Below are 13,366 nucleotides of genomic sequence, written 5' to 3'. Positions count from 1 at the left end.
CGCTGAACTGAACGAGTACAGGTGTAGCTGGGCCCCCAGCCCTTCAAACCCAGACTGAGGTCTCTGGCCTGGGTCGTGCTCCCAACGCCAGGTGGGACCGTGGGCCATCTCTGCCCCTCCCCATGTAGGCTTGGGACAGTGAGCAGGGCCCCCTGGTTTCAGTTGCCGTAACTGTCCGCTGTGGCCATAGGCTCCAGGGCAGCAGGGCATGTCAGCCAGAGCCCCTGCTGGACAGGGGCCATGGTCAGCCCTTACGGTGCCCACAGTGGGAGGGAGGCCAAGAGGGGACCCCTGGGTACCTCATGGGCCCGGGAAAGGTAGGCTCAGGGAGACATCTCGCAGGGGGCGGGAGAAGAGCCTAATCCAGAACCAGGCTCCTGACCCGCCACCTGTCCCTAGGGTCACCTCCACTGGAAGCGGCCACTTAGAATGAGGGTCTGGAGGCCCACACATGCCCCCCATGCTTCTGGGGTCTTCCCTGCCAAGCGAAGCAGAGGCTCAGCTAACTGTCCTCCCTTAGCTCCAGGACCTTCCCTGGCCTGTCTGAGCCCCTCTCTCCTCCCCTCCTCCTGAACCTCCCCGTCAACACCTGGTCCAGGGGCTAAGGGGGAGTCCACGGACGTGGGAGAGGGTTCGCGGGTGCTGCCCAGGTTGTGAGGGATGGAGGGCATATTACACACTGGTGTGGGATCAGGTGACAGGGACAGAGGGGCCATGACAGAGACGGGGGAGTCCAAGAGACACAGAGAAACAGAGACTGAGAGAGACAGTGAGAGAGCCAGAGACAGAAAGACAATAGACAAAGGCAGAGAGAGAGGCTCCCTGAAGAACAGAGCGAGGGCCAGCCAGAGGGAGGCAGAGGGGAGCTCCCTCACCTCACCCAAGAGCATAGCAACACAGAGTTGGAGAAAGAGGGACACACGCTCAGGGTGTCAGAGCTGGGAGGGCTGTGGGGTTGGGGGATGTGGAGGTGGCCTCCCAGCCCTGTGTTTGGAGCCTGTGGGGTGGAGACAAGTGGTAACTCACCTGTCCCGTCGCCCTCCTCCAGCCCCAGGTTAACCTCCACAGTCCAGAGCTCGAGGTTAATCTCAACCATCCTCCCTGGGACAACGGTAACAATTTGAAGTGTCTGCACTTCCACGGGCTACAAAGCCTTAAGCTTTGATTTCTCCTGGACACGTGCCATCAGCCCTGCAAGGGGGATTCGCTTCCTAGCCTCACAGATGGAGGCACGGAGAGGCCATGCCTCTTAGCCAAGTTCTCACAGCAATGCGCTGCTTTCCCCGGGCCAGCCAACGGGGGCTGGCCTCTTGGCCCCTGGGCCACAGCAGAAGCTGGCCGACAGGAGAGGGGGGCCGGTAAGGGGGTACATGTGGGTTGTCGGGGGGGAGGTAAAGATCGGGGGGCCTTTCCCTGCAGGCAGTGGGGAGCCCTGGGCGGTCTTGGAGCAGGGGAGTGAGTGATGGAGGAGGCAGCCGGGAAGCTGCATGTGGGCTGGAGAGGGAGGCATGCAGGGATGGAAGCTGGCTGGCCAGGAGGGGGGTCTGGTCTCCAGGCAGCCTTTGAGCCTCCTCTGGGGCCTCTGGAGGACGCTGGTTGGGGCAGCAGGAGAAGGAGGGGAGGTTTCTGGGCTCAGAAAAGAGACAGGCAGGACTGGGAAGCTGCCAGAGGAGCCCCAGCAGGGGTGGGTGGCAGGACAGATTAATGACGGGGAAACGCAAGGGGTGGAATGACTCCCGTCTTCTCCATGACAGGTGAGGGGAGGGAGGACACGGGCAATGGAGCGCGGTGAGCTGCAAAGGTGGAGACCTATGGAGAGGATGGGCAAGGCTATTTATGGCCCAGTTCCTGCAGGAAAGGGGTGGGCAAGGAGGAGGCCGCAGGTGACCTCGCAGCCCCCGGGCAGCCAAGAACCCAGGCTCAGGGGAAAAGAAATCAGGCTTCGGCTAAGGAAGGCCCGGGCTGACTTTGTTGCTTCAGTAAGGAGGTAGCAGAAAGAATAGGCTTCTCGAGCCCACAGCCTCCCTGACGGAGCCAGCGGCATCCCTTGCTTGCTGAGATGTCCTGTGCGACATGTTGCCCCTCTCCGGGCTTCCTCTGTAAGGACGACATGATAATAACAATTGCTCTTTCGCAGGGGTGAGGACCCGCAGACTGAGCGTTTCCTCTCTTCCCTCAGGGATGGGGGGGCCTGGGTTGAAGACCTGGAGAATGGGTTTGCTGGAGGCAGGGCAGGGAAGGCAGGCTCGGAACACTCCCTCTGCCCTCCTGGCTGCCTGGCCACCCCCAGCCCTCTGTCGGTCTCCTAGAGACGGGTCTCAGAGCATGAGAGCTGGACAGGTCCTCTGGGACCTGATCCCATCTCTTTGAATTACAGATGGGGAAACAGAGGCCCAGAAGGGGAAGGGACCTGCCTGTGGGTGTGTAGCTTGCATGTCCAACAGAGGGAGGAACATGCCAGGCCTGACCCTTCTTGGCCTCAAGCTTGTCTGTGAAATGCGGATGACAGTGGCTTCCAGCCTCTGGGGCCTGGACCCCTGGCGCTGACACATGCAGAAGGCCCCGCACACAGTAGGTGTTCAGGAAACGGCCGAGGCTTCTGCTCATGGAGGTCGTGCTCACGGACCGGCTGTGGTTAGGGGTGCAGTCTCGGGCATCATGCAGACCCAGGCTGAATTCCTGGCTCTGCCATTGCTGCTGAGTGACCTTGGATGAGTGATCGGTGTCTCTGAACCTGGGTCTGATCTATAAAACAGGGGAAGCCCTGGCTCCTACCACATAGGCTGCCGGGGGCATAGAGGGAGGCCGTGAATGTGGCATCAGGCCACCAGCCCCCTCAGTAGCTGTTGTCCTCAAGCGCTTGCCAGCCTGTGCCCCTCTGCCCCCCACCCTGCCAGCGTCCACACCTTGCCACTCCTGCATGGGGGCAGCCTGGCCTGGAAGACAGAGGCGACCTCTCCCATCTGGCAGAGAAGTGACTCCAGCTCGGCTCAGGCCCCCCAAAATAGAGTCCTGTGTTAGCTTGCAGCTCTTCCACAGAGAGGCCAGAGCTCGGTGCGAGCGTGTCTGGCAGCCGACGGCCTGCACCAGCACCCCATCCCAGCCTGCCAGCCTCTGCCACGCTGCGCCCTGGAGGTTCGCCTGTCTCCTGGTAACTGCCCCCTGTCCCGGGCCCCCTGGGCCCTCCACCAAGGCTGTGTGGCCCACTCCTCCTGGCTTGGGTCCAATTCCAATTCCAGTGGAGGGTCCCCATTCCACTTGGACGCTGTGTCTCCCACAGAGCCCAGGACCATCATGTTCTCCGGGGCCCCAGATTCCCACTACTTTATTCAGATGCGTCCCCTGCATGTGTCCCCAGCCCCATCCCAGAGACAGCAGAAGTTCTCTTGGGGGCAGAAGGAAGGATGCAGGACACATTAGGAATGCAGCCATGCCCCTTATTCATCCAGCCTGCAGACCCTTCTCCCCGGCGCGAGGCACCTGTGCTTCCACTGCGTGGGATGCCCTTCTCCTTCATCTCCAGCTGGGACTGGAAACCAGGCTGCCTGGGTCCATGCTTTGAACCACTCTGCGGCACTCTGAAAGGATATCCAGAGGGATGGCATGTGCAAAGCACAGCCTTAGTAAAGAGGGCTCAGCTATCACCAGGCAGAATGTTCTTGGTTTCTATAGACACTAGGGGACTTTCCCCTGGTTTTACAGAGCAGAAATGGGCAGAGAGAAGTGCAATCACTTGCAAGGTTCTACGTTGGCGAGTGCAGAACCTGGGATCGGAGCCCCGGGGGCCTGTCTCCAGAGCCCTCACTCTGCACCCTTACAGCCTCGAGCCCCGGGCTGGGCTGCGAAGACGTTTGCTAAGTGAGGAAATGAAAGAAGCCACTGATGGGCTCCTAGCCTGTGGGCCCACTGCTCACCAACTGGGCGTCTCTCGGCAAATCGCCTGTGTAGCACCTCGGCCTCACCTGTCAAAGGGGAGCTGGCTGAGAACTCCTTTCCTGGCGGAGGCAGGGGCTGGGAGGCACCCACATCTTGGGGACCCTGAACCCTCAGATCTGGTAAGCTGGCAACAGGGAGGGTGTGGAGATGGGTGGGAGGTAGACTGTGTGGGCAGTGGGGGAAGGTGGAGGGCTCAACGTGTCCCAGCTGCGTCCCATTCCTTAACCCCGGGGGGGGGGTCAGTCAGCTCCTCTTGGTTACAGGTCAAGGCAGAAGCTCAAACAACATCCCCAGAACCCCTACACCCCCCACCCGGACCCACCCGGGCTCCAGCCTCGCAACTGCTCAGCAGGGAGGAGTCTCTCTCAACAGTCCCAACAGAGTCCAGAATCCTGCCTCCTTGGTCAGGCCTGAGTCACTTGCCCACTCTGAGCCCACCGCTGTGGGCAGGATCGTGGACCCCTCTGATGGGCCGGGCATGATTTGTGGACAGGAAGAGGCACTCGTCTTCATGGGGAGAAGGACAGCCTGAGGGTGGGGAGCGGTGGCCAGAGGGGCTGAGAAGACAGAAGGGAGGAAGGAAGCCAGGAACCAGGGATGGGAGAGAGAAGCGAGGCAGGAGATTCACCTTCTCCCACCTCAGGCAGCTTCTAGTCAGACCAACACAGAACCCGGGTGTCAGGGGGCAGGCTTTGCTGGGCTGTGTGACCCCAGGTAAGCCGCACCATGTCCACGAGACTCAGCTTTCTCATCTGTAAGGTGGGGGCAATAGTGGCACCAGCCTGGGGGGGGGAGGAGAGTGTTAAGGGCATTAAGCATTCAGCTAATGGCAGTTATTTTTATCTTCATCCTTCGAAGTTCACCTTTCAGTCCCTGTGCACAGGCTGACTCTGGCTCAGCGCCACACATTTGGCCCAACCCCTCTGTAGCCATCATGCGCAGAGCTCCCAGTCCCCCGGGGGCACGGGCAACCCCGTTTTCCAGTTGACAAAACAGGCCCCCAGCTGGTCAGAGCCAGAGCTCCTTCCATCACAGCAACTGTGGGTGGAGTTGGGTAAAGATGGGGGAGGGAACAGTTCCTCGCCTCAGTTTCCCCTCCTGCAGCGGAAAAAACCAGAAGGATCCCATTCTTCCATCCCTAGGGAAGTCTGCGCCAGATAAGCGGTTACTTGTTATTCTCACCTCGCCCCCCCTTCCCCCCGCCGCGGGGCCTTTACTTCCATGGGGTCCCTGCGCCGTTCTCGGGGTCCCTGTCCCACACCGCCGCCCCGTGGCGGCCTCGGGGACGGCAGGTGGCGGGCGCCCAGCCGCGCGGAGCACCTGTACCCCAACCCCGCGGGGAGCCCCGGCCGCTCGCCCGCTCGGTCCCTGAGGTTTGAGTCCTGAGCCCCCAAACCTTCCCACACGCGTCACGCCTCCCGGCCACCTACATCCAGCGGGCGGCTGCACCCGGTCTCAGGGGCTCCTCCACCACCGCGGGGAGGACCCGTGGTCAATTCGGCCGGTGGCGCGCGGAGATCCGGGCTTGGAAGGTGAAGGCACTTCCAAGGTGACGAAGCCAGGAATGGACTGATGGGACGGAGGCGGGGTTGGAGCCCAGGTGTGACTTTGTCCCCGTATTTTGTGTGGGATACCAGAGATTGCAAAGTGCTTTTTGCAGACATTAGGCAGTCCAGCGTGGCCCCCACTGTGGCCCCAGCCATCCGGATCAGACTCTCGGCTGTGCTGTCCAATGACAGTAGCCACGACCCACGAGGAGCCCTTGAGTCGTGGCTTGTCCGAGCTGAGTTGGCTCTAAATGTAACACACACACCTGATTTCCAGGACTGAGTATGGATAAAGGGCGTCCAAGGGGAGCCTCAATGGATAGAGCCGGGGACTCTTCATCTTGGAGTCTTGAGTTCAAGGCCTACGCTGGGTGGAGGACTTACTTTGAAAATAGATAACATAAAAAGCATGCATCTTGGAAAGGGTCTTATTCTTTTTTTAAAAAATGCTAAATATCTCTAATACTTTTTCATTATTGATTACATGTTAAAAATGATATTTTGGATAGATCAGGTTAAATAAATTATATAATTAAAATATTTTAATTGGTATCATAAATATATGTATTAAATATATTTTAGTTTTATATATTATTTTTTTTAAAGATTTTATTTATTTATTTGACAGAGAGAGAGACAGCCAGCGAGAGAGGGAACACAAGCAGGGGGAGTGGGAGAGGAAGAAGCAGGCTCATAGTGGAGGAGCCTGATGTGGGGCTCGATCCCATAACGCCGGGATCACGCCCTGAGCCAAAGGCAGACGCTCAACCGCTGTGCCACCCAGGCCCCCCTAGTTTTATATATTAAATCTAGAATTAAAATTTTCTGTAAGGAAAATTTCACTCATTTCTTTTTTTTATGTAATTACTAGAAAATTTAAATTGTGAAACGTGGTTCCTGTTTGAGGTCACATGTTTCTACAGGATAGTTCTGGACTAGATAAACAAAAAGTGCCCATTTCTGGGCCCAACGCTAGACCCCTGGCAACCCTGAATTTTAACAAATCTCTTAAGGCATTCAGCAGACACCGAAGTCCAAGTTTAAACTCCAGGAATGTGTCTGCTGTGTTCACTATTATATTTCTCAGGATCTGGCATGGGGCCTGGCACGAAGTAAGTGCTTACTATATATTTGTGGAATATTTGCTGCATCTTCATAGAATGCTCATAGGAAGTAAAGGAGATAAGACACCTTACAAAAGAGTGATTAAGGAATTCTGTGCACCCACTAAAAACCCAAAATTGATTTCTATGTACTGAGAGGAAAGATGGCCCACGTATTTGCTAAAGAACATCATCTATGAAATCCCATCAAACAAAATATTTTTATATAAAGGACAAATGACCTGATTTCTTCAACAACCAAATGGCAAAAAAAAAAAAAAAAGAAAGAAAGAAAGAAAAAGAAAAGAAATAGAGTAGGAACCTCTGGATTGAGACTTAATTAACCAATTACACACTCTGATAGGCTTTGTTTAGACCCTGACTCAAACAGACTGAAAAAAAAAAAGACATTTGATGATGTTAGGGAATTGTTGTTATAGGATGGTAACGGGATTTGGAAGTTTAAGTTCTTTTCTTTTATACATACATCTTCAAATGTTTAAGGATTAATTTACAGTATACAGGGTTTGCCTCAAAGTAATATGGGATGGAGAAGCTGAGGGGGTTAAATAGGTTGATTTGGGGTTTATCTAAGCAGGTCGATGGGTACATGGACGCTCGTTTTATATGACTGTGTGCTTCTGTACGTGTTGAAAAGTTTCTGTAATATAAATACTTATTAAATAAAAAATCAAGTCATCTCTCACTAAGGTCAACTGGTAGTAGTTTATTTGTAAGCAAACAAATTGTCCTTCTTTGGAAAAAGATCAAAATCAGAGGACTTTTCACTATATTAATAAGACAAATGAGGCGTCAAGGCAAAAGCATTATTAGATAAGAGGAAGGAGTATATAACTCCAAGAAGATATAACAGGTCTAAACTTACACACCCGATAACCTCAAAACATACAAAACAAGGAGAAATTAGCAAATCCGTTATGATAATTAGTGATTTTATCACAACTCTTTTAAGGACTGATATATCAAGAAGATAAAAGAATCACTAAGGATATAGAAGATACAGATGGGACAGATACCCAATATCATCAGTAATCAGGGAAATATACAAATTAAAGCCACACTGAGTTGGAATTTTACTTCCACTAGCTTAGCAAAAATTATGAATTTCACATTTGGCAAAGATATGGCTCAGTGAGGACTCCCATCAACTTCGGGTAGGAGTAAAAACTGGTTCAATCTCCTTGGAAAATAGCTTAGCTTTGCCTCATAAAGTGGACCACCTCACACACAGGATGATTAAGCATTCCTCGCCCTAAATTTATTATTTAAGAATACATATATATGTGGTCAATCTGCAAGGACAAGCACAGGGGGAGGGAGGAGTGCAGCTGCAGAGCCGTTCAGGGGTATGCTTCTGAGAAGTGTCGGCAATTTTTACAGGGTCTGTATTGTTCTTGAAATTGTTTCTCTTTTGCACGTACGCCTCACAATACAATTGCTATGCCTATATATTTGTACATACCACGCCTGTAGGTAAAGGTATAAGAGGTTGGAAGGAGACCCCAGACCCTTCGCAGTGGCTCTGCCTAGAGAGTATTATGGGGGGGGCAAGGATAGAATTCATATTATATTCATATATTTCTGGATTGTTTGCATGTTTTTACAATAAGTAATTTTAAAGACCCAATTAAAGCAAACAAAACAAAACCCAAATAACATTAACATCAGGTAGGAGAAAACCCCACAAAGGCATTTTATTTTATTTTATTTTATTTTATTTTATTTTATTTATTTATTTATTTTTTTAAAGGAAGGTCTGTGAGGATAGAGAGCACTTTTTTTTTAAAGATTTATTTATTTATTTATTTGACAGAGAGAGACAGCCAGCGAGAAAGGGAGGGAACACAAGCAGGGGGAGTGGGAGAGGAAGAAGCAGGCTCCTAGCGGAGGAGCCTGATGTGGGGCTCGATCCCCTAATGCCAGGATCACACCCTGAGCTGAAGGCAGACACTTAAGGACTGCGTCACCCAGGTGCCCCCCACAAAGGCATTTTAGGAGGCTGATTGGTGGGATGGAAAGAGCCGCCATGGTTTGGTGAATCGTGTGATTTCCCAAAGGCTCAGTTTTCTCATCTGTCAAATGGGCCTCATGGGGTCTGGTCTCATGGGGTCTCTGGGTGAGGTGGGATGGGTGGAGGGCCTGGCTCAGCCCTGGGTGCTCAGCGGTCAGTACAGGAAACGCCCCTAAGTGGGGCAGGAGTGTTTGGGAGTCTTGCGGAGGGGATGGAGAGCAGGACTGGAGACAGACTTCCAGCTGGGAGGTGCGGAAGGCTCCTGGGGCAGGTGATGTGTGTGTACCAGGCCCTGGGGAACCAGGAGAATGTGGAGATGGGGTACCAGAACAGCCTATCTGGTTTGAGGATGGGGGTGAGGAGGAAGGGGCTTATATATAGATAGGTCTGGGGATAGGGGCAGTGCTTCGGGGTGAGCTGGGGAGGGGAGAAACTTTCCTGAAGACCTGGCAGAAAGGAGGACAAGGACTAACGCAGGCTTTCTTTAGAACCAGAGAAATCATGCAAAAATATGCAAAAGACCATGCAAATGAGCCTGGCTGGTGGCTGGTGGGAAGAGGACTCAGCTGGTGATTTTGTTCCCAGAGTGGGGTCCAGAGCCACCTGTGACAGAATCACCTAGGGAACTCATCCTGGACCCCTGCCACCCTCAGACCTACTGCTTCCATTCTCTGGGGCCGCAGCCCAGGAGGCCACATGCGTAAGGAGGTCCCTGGGTGACTATTTACTTCTGCACTGCAGGAATAAATGTATAGTAATGTGCTGTAGTGATAGCCCCAATAGAGTAGATGTACCTTGTAATGTGCAATATAAACGTTTAAACAGAAAAGTAAATCTCCCTCTTTTCTTGTTCTCTATCTGCACACCCAGAACTTTTTTCACTCTGCACTATTCCCAGGGGATTCCCTCTGACTGTTCAAGTCTACAACATCTTGGAGTCAGGGTGGTGTCTCTTGAGTCACCCACAGAACAAACTGCCACTCATTTGTGCCTTTGTTCACTCCACTCACTCAAAATTCACTCGGAGCCTGCCCCATGCCAGGCACAAAAAAGACTCCAGTCCTGTCCCCAGAAGCTCATAGAAAGGGGAGCCATTTGCACGAGGCAGCACGGCCCAGTGGTTACACCCAGCTGTGCAGTCAAGGCCCCAACAGCCCCATGACCCCCAACCTGAGCTCTGCCCTGCAGTCACTGTCCCTGTCTCGCAGCCAAGTGCTCAGCTGGCTTCTGCTCCCACAAAGCTTTGAGCTCCCCAAGGGCGGGCCTACCTCAGTGTCTTAGTTTGGGTTCCTATAACAAGAATACCACAGACTGGGAGGCTTCAACATCAAACATTTATTTTTCACAGTTCTGGAGGCTGAGCGACCAAGATCAAGGAGCTGGCAGATTGGGGATCTGGTGAGGCCTGCTTCCTGGTTCATAGTCGGCCATCTTCTCGCCGTGTCCAGGCAGCGCAAAAGGATGAGGGACTCTCTGGGACGTCCTTTCTAAGGACACGAATCCTGTTCATGAGGGCTCCATCCTCATGATCTAATCACCTCCCCGAGTGCCCCCCAATATACTGGGGCTAGGATTTCAACATACAGATTTGGGGGGACACAAACATTCCGTCCATCAGAGTCAGGTCAGCTCAGATAACACCCACAGCAGGAGGACAGGTGAACATCCCAACAGCAGGCACTGACAAGACCGCCCTGTTTCTGTCTGGGACGCACAGGGGTCTTGTAAGATCTCTTCAAATTTGAGACAATTTGCTGGTGGAGCCGAACATGGGTGGGGGCCCCCATCCAACGTGCTCAATGTATCCCCCTCCCAGTTCATGGGGACCCCGCCTGGGCTGAGGGTTCCTCAGGAGCACTGGGAGCCAAGCCTGAGGTCCACCTCAGTGGGAGAGCAGAAAGTGTGGTCCCCTCCCTAGGGCTGTATGGAGACCTTCCCCGGACCACCCAGAGGGGTAGCGAAACGCTGAAGGAAACTCACTGTGGGAAGGGGAGGGATGGAGGGAGGCTGAGCTCACCCCCAGGGGGACCAGGGCCTGGGCTGGATGCCACCTGAGTTCATCCTCAAGACAGCCTGGAGCAAGAGGAGGCACAGAGAGGGTAAGGGGCAGCTGCCCAGCGCTTGGAACTCCCTCCGTCAGGTCCCACAGCCTTGCTGTGTCGGGCCAGCACCTAATCCAGCCATGGCCTGGACCTTTCCCGGCACCCCGCTCACCAACACTCAGGGCCACCTGCTCAAGTGACACCTCCTCCCAGGAGCGTCCCCAGTTTCACTAGTATAAGTGAACCCGTTCAGGGCTCTTCTAGGGGTGGCAGGCTCAGGCCCAAGGGTTTCGGGAGGTCAGGGCCAGTCTTCTCTCAGCGCGTGGCCCCCGCTGCCGCCGGAGGCTTGGCACGGAGGGGTGCATACCCCCCCCCCACTCCCTCTGACCCGGACCGGGAGGCACCGCCACGTCCCGGCTGCAGCGCTCTCAGTGGCCACACGGGGGCAGCAGGCGAGCGCCCTCCGCGCCGCCCGCCGCCTGAGTTCTAGCCCCAGGGGGCCATTGTTTGGAAGCTGCGGAAGGAAAGGGAGATGATGAACTTGGGCCTGGGTGTGGCTCGTCGCTGGCTCTGAGTTGGGACCTTGGAAGGTCCCCTCATTCTGGGAGGCTCAGTTCCCCCATCTATCAAATGAACTAGGCTGCCTGCAAGGAAATTTTTGACCCCGGTAATCCTGGGGTGAGCTTTAGTAAAAGTGGAGAGGGGCTTTTGTGCCTTGGTGTCCCTGCTCACAAAGTGGGGTCCCATCTCCACCTAACAGATGCCTCTCATCCCCGGGTGGAGAAGAGAAGCTGGAGAGAGGGAGGTGAGTCCCCGGAGGTCACACCTGTCTCCAAGCCCAGCACTGGCCTATGGAGACCCCCACGTGGGTGGGGGGCCTGAGCCCCGAAAGGGGAAGGGATTTGTGGTGCTCTCGCACGGAGGACAGGGCAGAGGGGTGCCTCTGTCTTTGACCACTGCTCTCTCCCAATGCCTCCCCAGACGTTTAAGGACTTAGCAACTTCACCCCCTTACCTTTATTTGGAAAATCACGCAGAACAAGAATTGGCAGTCCATGCCGCACACAGGAGAAGGGAGAGCTCCAGAAGCCCCGTGGGAGGTCCTGGACTCGGGGAACACCCCCCCTTCACAAGCTCTGGCATGTCTGCCACAGCGGGACCTGCCTCCCATCTGGTCCCCTTCCAACAGTCTCCCCATGGGCAGCCTAAGCCAAGCCCCTTCCATCTCCCTCCAGAGGGAGGACAAAACTGGGGATGGCTTTCGAAACCCCTAAGCATGGTGACTCCCACGTGCACAGCACAGCACCTACAGGAAGCAGATGAAGACACTGAGGTTCAGAGTAGCTCAAATAAAAAAAAGTCAAAAAAAAAAAAGGGGGGGGGGCGCCTGGGTGGCACAGCGGTTAAGCGTCTGCCTTCGGCTCAGGGCGTGATCCCAGCGTTATGGGATCGAGCCCCACATCAGGCTCCTCCGCTATGAGCCTGCTTCTTCCTCTCCCACTCCCCCTGCTTGTGTTCCCTCTCTCGCTGGCTGTCTCTATCTCTGTCGAATAAATAAATAAAATCTTTAAAAAAAAATAAATAAAAAATAAAAATAAATAAAAATTAAAAAAAGTCAGAGTAGCTCAGAGGCAGGCCACGACTTGAACCTCCCTCTCTCCAGGCCTGTCTACACCACTGAGTCGTCGTCCCCTTCCTATCTCAGGGTAGGAAAGAAAGACAGAGGGGCTGTTTGCTGAGCCCCCACCACAAGCCTGGCCCTGACTTGAGGGCTTGCCTTACTGGGTCACCTGCCCCGCCGACAGATGAGGATCGAGCCATGGCCACTAGAAGGAGTGAGCAGATTGGGATACGAACCCAGGGCAGACTGGGTCCCACACCTGGCACGGAGCCTTGGGTCTGCCCTGCCTCCTGCTTCCCCCTGTAGCCTCAGAGCCAAGAGAGCAGGAGGGGAGCAGGTTTCTAGAGGGGACTGGGCAAGTCAGAACACTTCTCCTGTGCCTCAGTTTCCCCAGTCTCACCCACTGACAATGCAAAAATGTACTGAAGACCACCTTCCAGCTGGCTAGGATAGCATGTTCCAGACAGGGCCGGTGCATCAAGGGCCAGCCTTCTAGGACCCCCCCGGGGGTGGGGGAAGACACAGCTGGGACAACCAGGGCCACCAGGGCCGGCATCAAGGACCATGGGGAGGGGTGCAGAGGATGACGGGCTGGTGTCCTTGTGGCCCCAGAGCTGTGCTCCTCCGCTCCCGCCCTGCGATCAGACCCAGGCAATGCCTAGCCTTGGCAGAGGGCGGTGAAGGCACCCTCCCAGGCTGCACTCAGATCCAGGGGCTGCCCTGGTCAGGGCAGTGTGTCACGGGACTGCCAGAGATTCCGCCCCCCTTCTTCATCATCATCATCATGGACTTCCAAGAAGTTCAAAGAATTTTCTCCCCCCGCCCCACTCTAAGGAAGCGGAAGGCTGAGCGAGAAGCCCTGTGGGGGGCCCCTCTGCTGGGATGCATGGAGCCGGCTGGAAGCCGGAGGCTTTACTGCATGAAATCTCTGCTTGGGGGTCAGGGAGACTTCTCAGAGGGGGTGGCTTGTCCTCTGAGCTTTAAGAAACTGGTCGTCCGGTTCTGCTCGTGTGGGATTCCTGGAGGAGTCAGATTCACAGAGACGGAGAAAAGGGCGGTTGCCTCTGGCCGGGGCGGGGGGGGGGG

Source organism: Ailuropoda melanoleuca, chromosome 15, assembly GCF_002007445.2.
Source record: "Ailuropoda melanoleuca isolate Jingjing chromosome 15, ASM200744v2, whole genome shotgun sequence".
Classification (NCBI taxonomy): Eukaryota; Metazoa; Chordata; class Mammalia; order Carnivora; family Ursidae; genus Ailuropoda; species Ailuropoda melanoleuca.
This window is presented reverse-complemented; position numbering follows the sequence as displayed.